This window comes from Ursus maritimus, unplaced genomic scaffold (genome assembly GCF_017311325.1).
Source record: "Ursus maritimus isolate PB19 unplaced genomic scaffold, ASM1731132v1 scaffold_3, whole genome shotgun sequence".
In the NCBI taxonomy this organism is placed as follows: Eukaryota; Metazoa; Chordata; class Mammalia; order Carnivora; family Ursidae; genus Ursus; species Ursus maritimus.
In genome coordinates this window covers 67,216-75,983 of record NW_024425563.1, presented here as the reverse complement: position 1 = coordinate 75,983, position 8,768 = coordinate 67,216, and the positions used below count along the sequence as shown (strand labels likewise).

Sequence of the window (8,768 nt, the reverse complement as noted above, 5' to 3'; positions counted from 1 at the left end):
GGCTCAGTAATATTCACCGTGTCTAGGTGAATCCTTTTTATCCAGCTATCCCTTGGTGGGCATTTGGGTTGTTCCCATATTTTGGCTATTGTGCATAATGCTGCAATAAACACAGGGGTTCATAGATCTTGTCAAAATTCTGTTTTCCTTTCCTTTGGGCATACACCCAGAAGAATTGCTGGATTGTACAGTAGTTCTATTTCAATTTTTTGAGGAAACTTCATATTGTTTCCCTTAGTGGTTGGACCCATGTACATTGTCTCCAACTGTGTATCAAGATTCTTTATTCCCACCTATTGCCTCCTGGTTTCTTAATAGTAGTCATTCTACAGGTGTGAGGTGACATCTTATTGTGGTTTTGACTTGCATTTCCCTGATAATTAGTGATGTTGAGCATCTTTTCATGTACCTGCTCACCATTTTGATGATTTCTTTAGAAAAATGTCTCTTTAGTTCTTCTGCCCATTTTTAAATTGGATTGTCTGGATTTTGTTGTTGGTTGCGGTGTTTAGTTGTGTTGGTTCTGTATACGTGTCTACGGCCATACCACCCTGAACGCGTCCGATCTCGTCTGATCTCGGAAGTTAGATATATATGTGTGTGTGTGGGGGGGGGATATACATATATACACACACGCATATATATATTTAAGATTTTATTTATTTATTTGACAGAGAGAGAGAGAGAGCACAGCAGGGGGAGAGGGACTTAACGACTGAGCCACCCAGGCGCCCTTCTTTATATATTTTGCGTATGAACCTCTTATCTGATACATGGTTTGCAGAAACTTTCTCCCACTCTGTAGGCTGCTGTTTCATCTGTTAAGTTCTTACAATGAGCGAAAGCAGGAGCGGAGGTCATTTCCTCAGGTTTTTGGGAGGATAGCAGTTAACACAATCTCCAGATCCTTGTCAGCTGTTGATCACCTGGGGGAAATGATGTCCTGACTGAATTGGACACTAGCCAGTTTTAAAAACAGCCTATGTGCAACGCAGTGGTTGGAATATAGACGACGCAGCTGGCATAGCGGCTTCCCTTCTGCATTCCAGTTTGATGATGTCAAGGTTGTGGCAGTCGCCCTCCATGGACTTGAACCCTCCTGCTAAGGATGGTGCAGGCCCGGGGTGTGCAATCTGATCTTCCCCCTCAGTCTTGTGACGTGTAAGAGACAAAGACCTGATAATGGCTTCTCTGCCGCCCTTTCCCAGTTAAAGCAGACTCTTGAACCGTCAGAGCGGCTGCTGAGGTCGGAGAACCAGCCGGAGAAGGTGTCACAGGGTCTCAGTGACCTCCAAGGGATTTCTACAGGCTCTGTGGAGAAAGGGCCCGTCTTGTGGTTTCTCAGGGGCTCAGAATCAGGGGTTTCTGTTGAGCCACTAGGGCCTGTGATGCCGGACCCGCATGTACCTGGGGACTGGGGGCCACACCACAGGTTGCCTCCGAGGGTCCCGCACCAGCCTTTGAATTCAGCCCCTGATCATGATTTGTTTGACCAACCAAAATGTTTCCAAAATTTGTTCATGTATTCCAAAAATAATGGAATAGCCACTGAGACAAACACCAAGTAAACAAACTGCTGGATGTCAGGTAAACTTCATTTACTCCTGGAATTTCTATGGGTTTGAGATGACAAGAAGGAGGTGCTTCCTTCCTGCGCAATTTGGACCTAACATGGATCTGAGTTTTCGGTGCTGTGCAAAAGCCACGGGAACCAAGTTCGGGAGATTGCCCTGCACCCCCTTCTGTAACCACACTCTGCTCACTGAGTTGCACTCCTCTGCTGACCATCAGACTGTGAACATTCCAGAAGAGAAGCCCTGTCTTAGTCATCTTTGCATTCCTAGCGTATGGCTTGGCACTTCCTCAAACTCAGCAGGTGTTGGAGTTCATTAATTAGAGGATGACTAAATCATCAGGTGGGGGCCACACCCCAGAGCTCATTAAGGATGTGCTTGAGATCTTTCTGATTCTTCTTTTTAGGAGTATATTATGTGAGGAAGGTCTATCCACATCACGTGACCCTAGAAACTTGGGTCAGTTTTTGAGAAGAACTGACCACTTCTCACTAAGCAGCCCAGATTCAACCTGGTCCTGTTTTTCCAAGCTGTGACAGTAAAAGCTTTACAGATTGTGATCTAAATTGGAAAGATGCTAATTTTAGTGAAATAAATCTACTTCTTCAGAAACTTGAGCTTTGGCTTTGGAAGGTATTTTGGCCCAAATCTCTGTTTTGCTCAGGCATTAGACGCTTTGGCTTCAGTGCCCCTATAATAAGACATGAGTGCCGGGGACAAACCTTCTACCAGACTCGGCAGAACGTCCCTGTAACAGGGAGAACTGCTTCCTTTCAGTGATACACGAAGGATAAAGAGGCTCATTCTGACTTTTGAGCTAGAACCTCCAAAACGTAAGCATTCAGCATTGTCTTTGGCAGACTGTAGGCCTGGGATGGCACGTTCGTAAGAAAGACTGGAATGGAGAGAAACATCTTTTCACAAGTCCCACAGATGTTGTCAGCCACACAGGCTCACTGGCATCTAACTCCACGTGACAGTGTGGTCACTTCTAGGAACTCAAAGCACATTGGACAGCAGAGCTGGAGTTCTCCCACAGGGTCACCCCATCGTTCTGACCGGGCCCAGAGTACAGTGGTGGCTGACTTGAGCAACAGGCGAAGACATTTGCAATATTTTCCCTCCACTTTCAATTTCTCCAAAGTTATTATTAATATTATGCTCCCTTATATTTTGCAAACTTTATAATTTATAAAATGCTGCCATATATATTACACATTAGTATTGTGAGAATATTAAACTGGGAGTATTTTTTAAATTATTCTACTCCATAAAGACCATGTCCTGTAGCTGTCATTCTGTCTGCATGAAATCAAGGAAAGGAGGTGGGCAAATGCCACTTTGGGGAGAAGAAGAAGACAGAGTAGAGAAAAGCCTCCTAACATGAAGGGGAAGAAAGTAGAGCCTTTTGGCCTGGAAAGTGGGAAGGAGGAAAAGCAAGAAGTCAGAGCTAGTGTCTTGGCTTCTGCTTCCACACACATCCAGGCTGAAATGCTGGAATCCTGGGGGAGGGTGTTAGACAAGTTGAGGTTAAAGCCAGATACATAGGGATGTGTGCCCCGATCCTCATTTAGGACTCTGAGAATACCCCCCGTTTGGGAGGTTCCAGCCAATGTGAGTGAACTCCAACAGAAAGTGGTGGGCGGGTGGGGTTCCCACAGCTCCTGTGTGGTATGCTATGGAAAGAACCAGAGACAGTCACATGTCTTTGGGGGCACAGGTGGCAGTAGCTGAGCTCGAATACGGTGGATTGTTCAGGGGCCACCGTAAGAAAGGAGAAGGAACTCTACTGATGGAGGCTGTAACTGAAACTTAGAGGTTGCTGCGGCCGGAGCTGAGGTCAGATGGAGTTAGTGAGGGAGAGCTATCAGCCCCTGACGGAGACAAAATAATCCTACAAGTGAAGTGCCATGTGAGTGGTTGAGAGAGAGGAATATGAGAGTCCTAGAAGGACAACATTGTGGGACAGAGCAGGCAGGTGTCCCTGAAGGGAGAGGCAAAATTGGGCTAAGCCTTAAAGGTGAGATAGACCAGAATAATGAGAGATGAAATTGGTACAGGAGTTAAGGGCAAGTTTGTGGTAAGACTTTAATGTCAAACCAGGAATTTAGACTTTGTCCTAAGGGTCACATCCCAGAGTATTGTGTAGAACACTTGTTCATTAGATTATTAATAAGTGTACCATCAAAAAACAAGGGAAGATCCATAGTTTAAAAGTTGAGGAAACAATGAATTAAACATAGGTCAGCAAGTTATCCCGGCCTCTTCAATATGCTAACGCACATTAAGAATACAACACACCAACAACTAATGATGTACTATATGCTGGCTAACTGAACATAATACAAAACATTAAAAATTTAAAAAAATAATTTAAAAATTAAAAAAAAAAGGAAAAATACAATGGGAAACACAGGCTTCATCAGAGAGAAAGGAAACAGACCAGGGGAGACTGTCATGCACGTTTGAGTGGGAGCGTCTCAGGGCAAGGACCAGGTTGCCCACTGAGAATGGAAAGAAAGACCCTGACTGGAAGGTCATTAACCAAGCAGAATTGCCTAGGCATGGGGTCTGAGCACTTGCAGGGTGGAGGAAGAAAGGGAAGAACCGAAGTTTCAAGCTTGAGGAACCAGTAGCGGACCCGAGACTCCAGCCTTGTTTATAGATGGGGCCGCTAGAGGGCGTGCTGCTTCAGGAGTAAAGAGGACCTGTTTCAGACCTCTGTTTGAAACGGAGCAGGACATCCAGGTGGAAGCGTCCAGCAGAACGCTGACGATTGAAGACTGAGGCTCAGGACAGAAGGCAAAGCCAGAGATGACCTTCTCTGTACTGGTCCCAAGACCTCAGGCCAGCATGGGAGTCCCTGCTGCACTGGACCTTCTTTTGGGTCTCTCAGGCAAGTCTGCTCTGATCACATGTTGCCAGTTGTGCTGGATCTTTTCTGTTTTCTCTCCTGTGACCAGCCCTGTACCTCACTTCCTAGGACCTAATTTTCCACAAAACCAGTGATTTTTCTTTTTCTTTTTTTTTTTTTTTAAAGACTTTATTTATTTATGTGGCAGAGAGACAGCCAGCAAGAGAGGGAACACAAGCAGGGGGAGTGGGAGAGGAAGAAGCAGGCTCACAGCGGAGGAGCCTGATGTGGGGCTCGATCCCAGGACGCTGGGATCACGCCCTGAGCCGAAGGGAGACGCTTAACGACTGCGCTACCCAGGTGCCCCAAAACCAGTGATTTTTCAAACTGTGCTGTTAGGGAACACATATTCTGCCGGCTGGCTCTAAGTGTTCCATCACCAAAGATGAGCGACACTGGTCTTTTCCTTTGAATGAGCAAGTAGCTTGACAGTTCTCAATTTTATTTTTCTTTCATTATTTTTTTCTTAACCCTTTGGTACCTGCTAGCATTAGTGTACTAGCAAGTATTAGCAGATGGCAAAATAAATGAATAAGGAGTAAATGAGTACCAACCTAAATTGCTCAGAACCAGTTGGTTATATTTGACCTGACAGCTCTCTTTTGTGGCTCTCAGGCTCATGATTATAATTTCAGATTAAAATCTATTCTATATATGTTCACAAAATAATTTAAATTATAATTACATATATATTCTACAGTTATCCATAAATAACCTAGAACTCAAACTGTTTCCACAGGTGCAAATATTTTTCTAAAGATTTTTTTAAATTTGTTTATTTGACACAGAGAGAGAGACAGTGAGAGAGGGAATACAAGCACAGGGAGTGTGAGAGGGAGAAGCAGGCTTCCCGATGAGCAAGGAGCCCAATGCAGGGCTCGATGCCAGGATCCTGGGATCATGACCTGAGCCAACGGCAGACGCTTAGTGACTGAGCCACCCAGGTGCCCCCCACATGTGCAAATATTGAAGAAACTCTCCCAGAACTACAAAATTGAAATGGAAAGATTTCATTCATTTAATAAATTTATTGGGTATCTACCATATACTAGTGTTGTAGAGAAACTTAGTTGTAGACCTCAATTCACACTCTCCCTTCCATGGCTGTCCAAGGAAGTGGCTGCCCAGTGTGGATGCTCTGAGAATAGTACACATTTATCACCAGCCCTTGGCCTGGCTGTGGGAACTAGCTCTTGGAAAGAAACGCTGCAGAAATGACCTTTACTACTCTCAGCCCTTCCCCATAAAAATTTCCATGCATGATGTTCTGTGTTCTTTTCCCATCTAATGGCTAGACCGTGACACTTCGGGCATCATTGAAAGCCAACAGCTGAAGGTGGCCCAGTACCATCAGACTGGTGATTGAACTGCTCAATTACACGTAAAAGACTCCCCTCTTCCTGATGGCCAGGAGCCCACTCAGGTACCTGTTAACTGGGTTAAAAAATAAATTTTCAACGTGTTAAGTTACTGGCACTTTGTGGTTTATTGTAATAATATCCAAACAGTAACATGGGTGAATCTCAGATGCCTCATTATAGGTGAAAGAAGGCAGATTCAAAGGCCACACACTCTGTATAGGTATAGAGAACTGGTCAGTGTTTGCCAGAGGCAGGGGATCGAGGGAGATGTTGCCTCCAAAGGGGCAGGAAGGAGTTTTGAAGGTTGATAGAAATGTTCTATATCTGGTATTAACAGTGGTTACATGGCAATAGGCATTTGTCAAAACTCACAGAAATGCTCACTTATGTGGGTGAATTTTACTTATTATAACTCAATTTTTTAAAAGTGGCTTTTTAAAAAAAATTTCATTATGTTCAGTTAGCCAACAAATAGTGTGCTTTTTTTTTTTTTTAAGAATAAAGGGGGGAAATGCATCATGAGAACACTGATCAAAAGAAATCCGAATCAATGACAGGCAAACCCCTGGTTACTGTACTTCACTTTATCGTGCCTCACAGGTACTGTGACTTTTTTACAAATCGGGTGTTTGTGGCAACCTTGCATTAGGCAAGTCTATTGGCATCATTTTTCTAACACCATTTGCTCACTTCATGTCTCTGTGTCACATTTTGGTACTTCTTGCGTTTCAAGCTTTTTCATTTTTTTTTCTCAAATAAGTTCTTCCATCTTTATTTTTGTAAAAAAACCCCAAATAGAACAAAGTCACCATCAAGCACAAGACAACTTACCAGGCAAGGTCTTGATTCCCTCTCTCCTTCATGTCAGGCAAGCAGTCAGCGTCGTTAGCTTTTCCCAAAGGGAGTATTATAAACAAGGGTTTGGATGAGAGAGGGAAACCTGGCCAGGTTTCTCATCACTGAGAAGTTACTTAAAACCCATTGCTTTAAATAACTGGTATGTTTGAAATGCAGGAAAAGAAGATCGTCCTGTCAGAAATCGTAACCCTCTCTCCACAAATGTCTCCCTAGAAGCAGCTGGTTGGCTTGGGGGAGGGTTTAATCAGAATTGTGTTTAGGGAATCAGACAGGACCCAAGAGTGTGCACTCTGCAGTTCGGACACAAAGACTAAGGTGAACACTCGTGGTTTGTTAGGGTTATTCGTGGTGGGTCAGGGGCTGCAGGTCTGGAGTCCTTGTTAGTGTACATAGTGTTGGTGAGAAGTCTGGGCCCCAGCCTTGGACGCTGTAGTCTTCTAAAGACAAAGCAGAGACACTGAGAGCCCTGTATGGCCCCTCACCTTCCACTGAATACAGGGATGGGCAGGTGGTCTCAGCCGTTGTCCTCTTTCCAGCCCATGAGCATGCAGACTTGTGCCAAGCCAGAGGAAGGATCCCGATTCCTTAGGAGTGCTGTGTGAGCCTGAGTCTGATGAGCAGAGCAGAGCAAGTGTAGTCCCTTCCAGGCTGACTCCACAAAGGTCGCAGGCCACGGGCTTGTGGGCCACCCCAGACTGGGACCTGGCTGCAGCCTTTAGCCCCAAGGTGGGCTATGGAGCAGGTGGTCCAGGTGTAGCCACCAGCCATCTGACTGGTGGCTGCATTTCTGCCCACTCCCTGCCAGGCCTGGAAGCTGAAGAAAGCACTCGCTCCGTAGGCGATCATCACTAAACACGCAAAGAAAGGCAGCTGTCCACTGGTTACTCGGCAGGGTGCCCTTCAGGGACGTCAGCTCAAGGGCAGTAGAGCAGGTGATGAAAGCCGAGATGTCAAGAACGGTGGTGCCCACGTTAAATATCACTGACACCAGCAGTCAGGGCACCACGTGCAGCCTCACGTGCAGCTGAAACAGGCAGAGGATGAAGAAGACGGTTGTTACCAGCCAGAGGAAGACTGCAACGAACACGACCCAGCCATAGGCCGGTACAGGTGGTGCGGTTGGCAACCAGGGCCCACACCAGCAGCCCCAGCACCTGGTGCAGCAGTGCGAGTCCACGGAGCCTGGAACAGAAGAAGCCCGGGTCCAAGCACAGTGGGGAGAGGGAGGCGCCCGCCCCCTGCCAGGGACAGCTGGTCTCTGTGCTCATTTTCACTGGGAACTCAGCCTCGCGGCTCCACTCACCTGTCCTGGCTCTAGTCGCTGCCACGGCCCCTCCCCTGGTGGGTGCCAGCCGCTGCCCGGCTCTTCCCTGGGGGGCTCTGGCTCCCACTAAGGCTCCTGGCACTGTGCCCAGCCAAACTTTTCCTTACTATCATATTTGTTATGGTGATCTGTGATCAGTGGTTATGACTTGCTGAACGCTCAGATGATGGTTAACATTTTGTAGCAACAAAGTGTTTTTTAATGAATGTATGCACATTGTTTTTTAGACATGATATTGCACACTTAATAGACTATAGGACCATGTAAACATAACTTTTATTTGTTTTATATAACATATATGTTAGATGTTTTTTATATGCACTGGGAAACCAAAAAATTCATTTGACTCACTTTATTGCAAAGATCTGTCATGGAACCAACGATATCACCATGATATGCCTATATATTAATATCAAAGTTAACTTCAGAAAAGGGAATACAATCGGGTATAAAGTGAGATAGTTCATAATGACAAATGGATCAATTCATCAAGAATACATATCCATCCTAAGTACATATTTATCTAATAATAAAGCTTCAGAGTATTGATAGCAAAATCTTTAAGAACTCATATATATACATATATATGTAAAAAAAATTCTCACCATAAGAAACTAGAAAAATAAGTCAAATTAAATAGAAACTAATAAATAAAGAAGAAAAAATAAATATAGGAGCAGAAGTCAATAAAACGGAAATAAAACAATAGAGAAAATGAAAAACAAAGAGCTGATTCT

At 44.9% G+C, this 8,768-nt stretch overlaps 1 pseudogene; it reads right to left on the bottom strand.

Moving 5' to 3' along the window:
* Positions 1-6,338: 6,338 nt before the first annotated feature.
* On the bottom strand, positions 6,339-8,403 carry LOC121105881 (annotated as a pseudogene).
* Between the last annotated feature and the right edge of the window lie 365 nt (positions 8,404-8,768).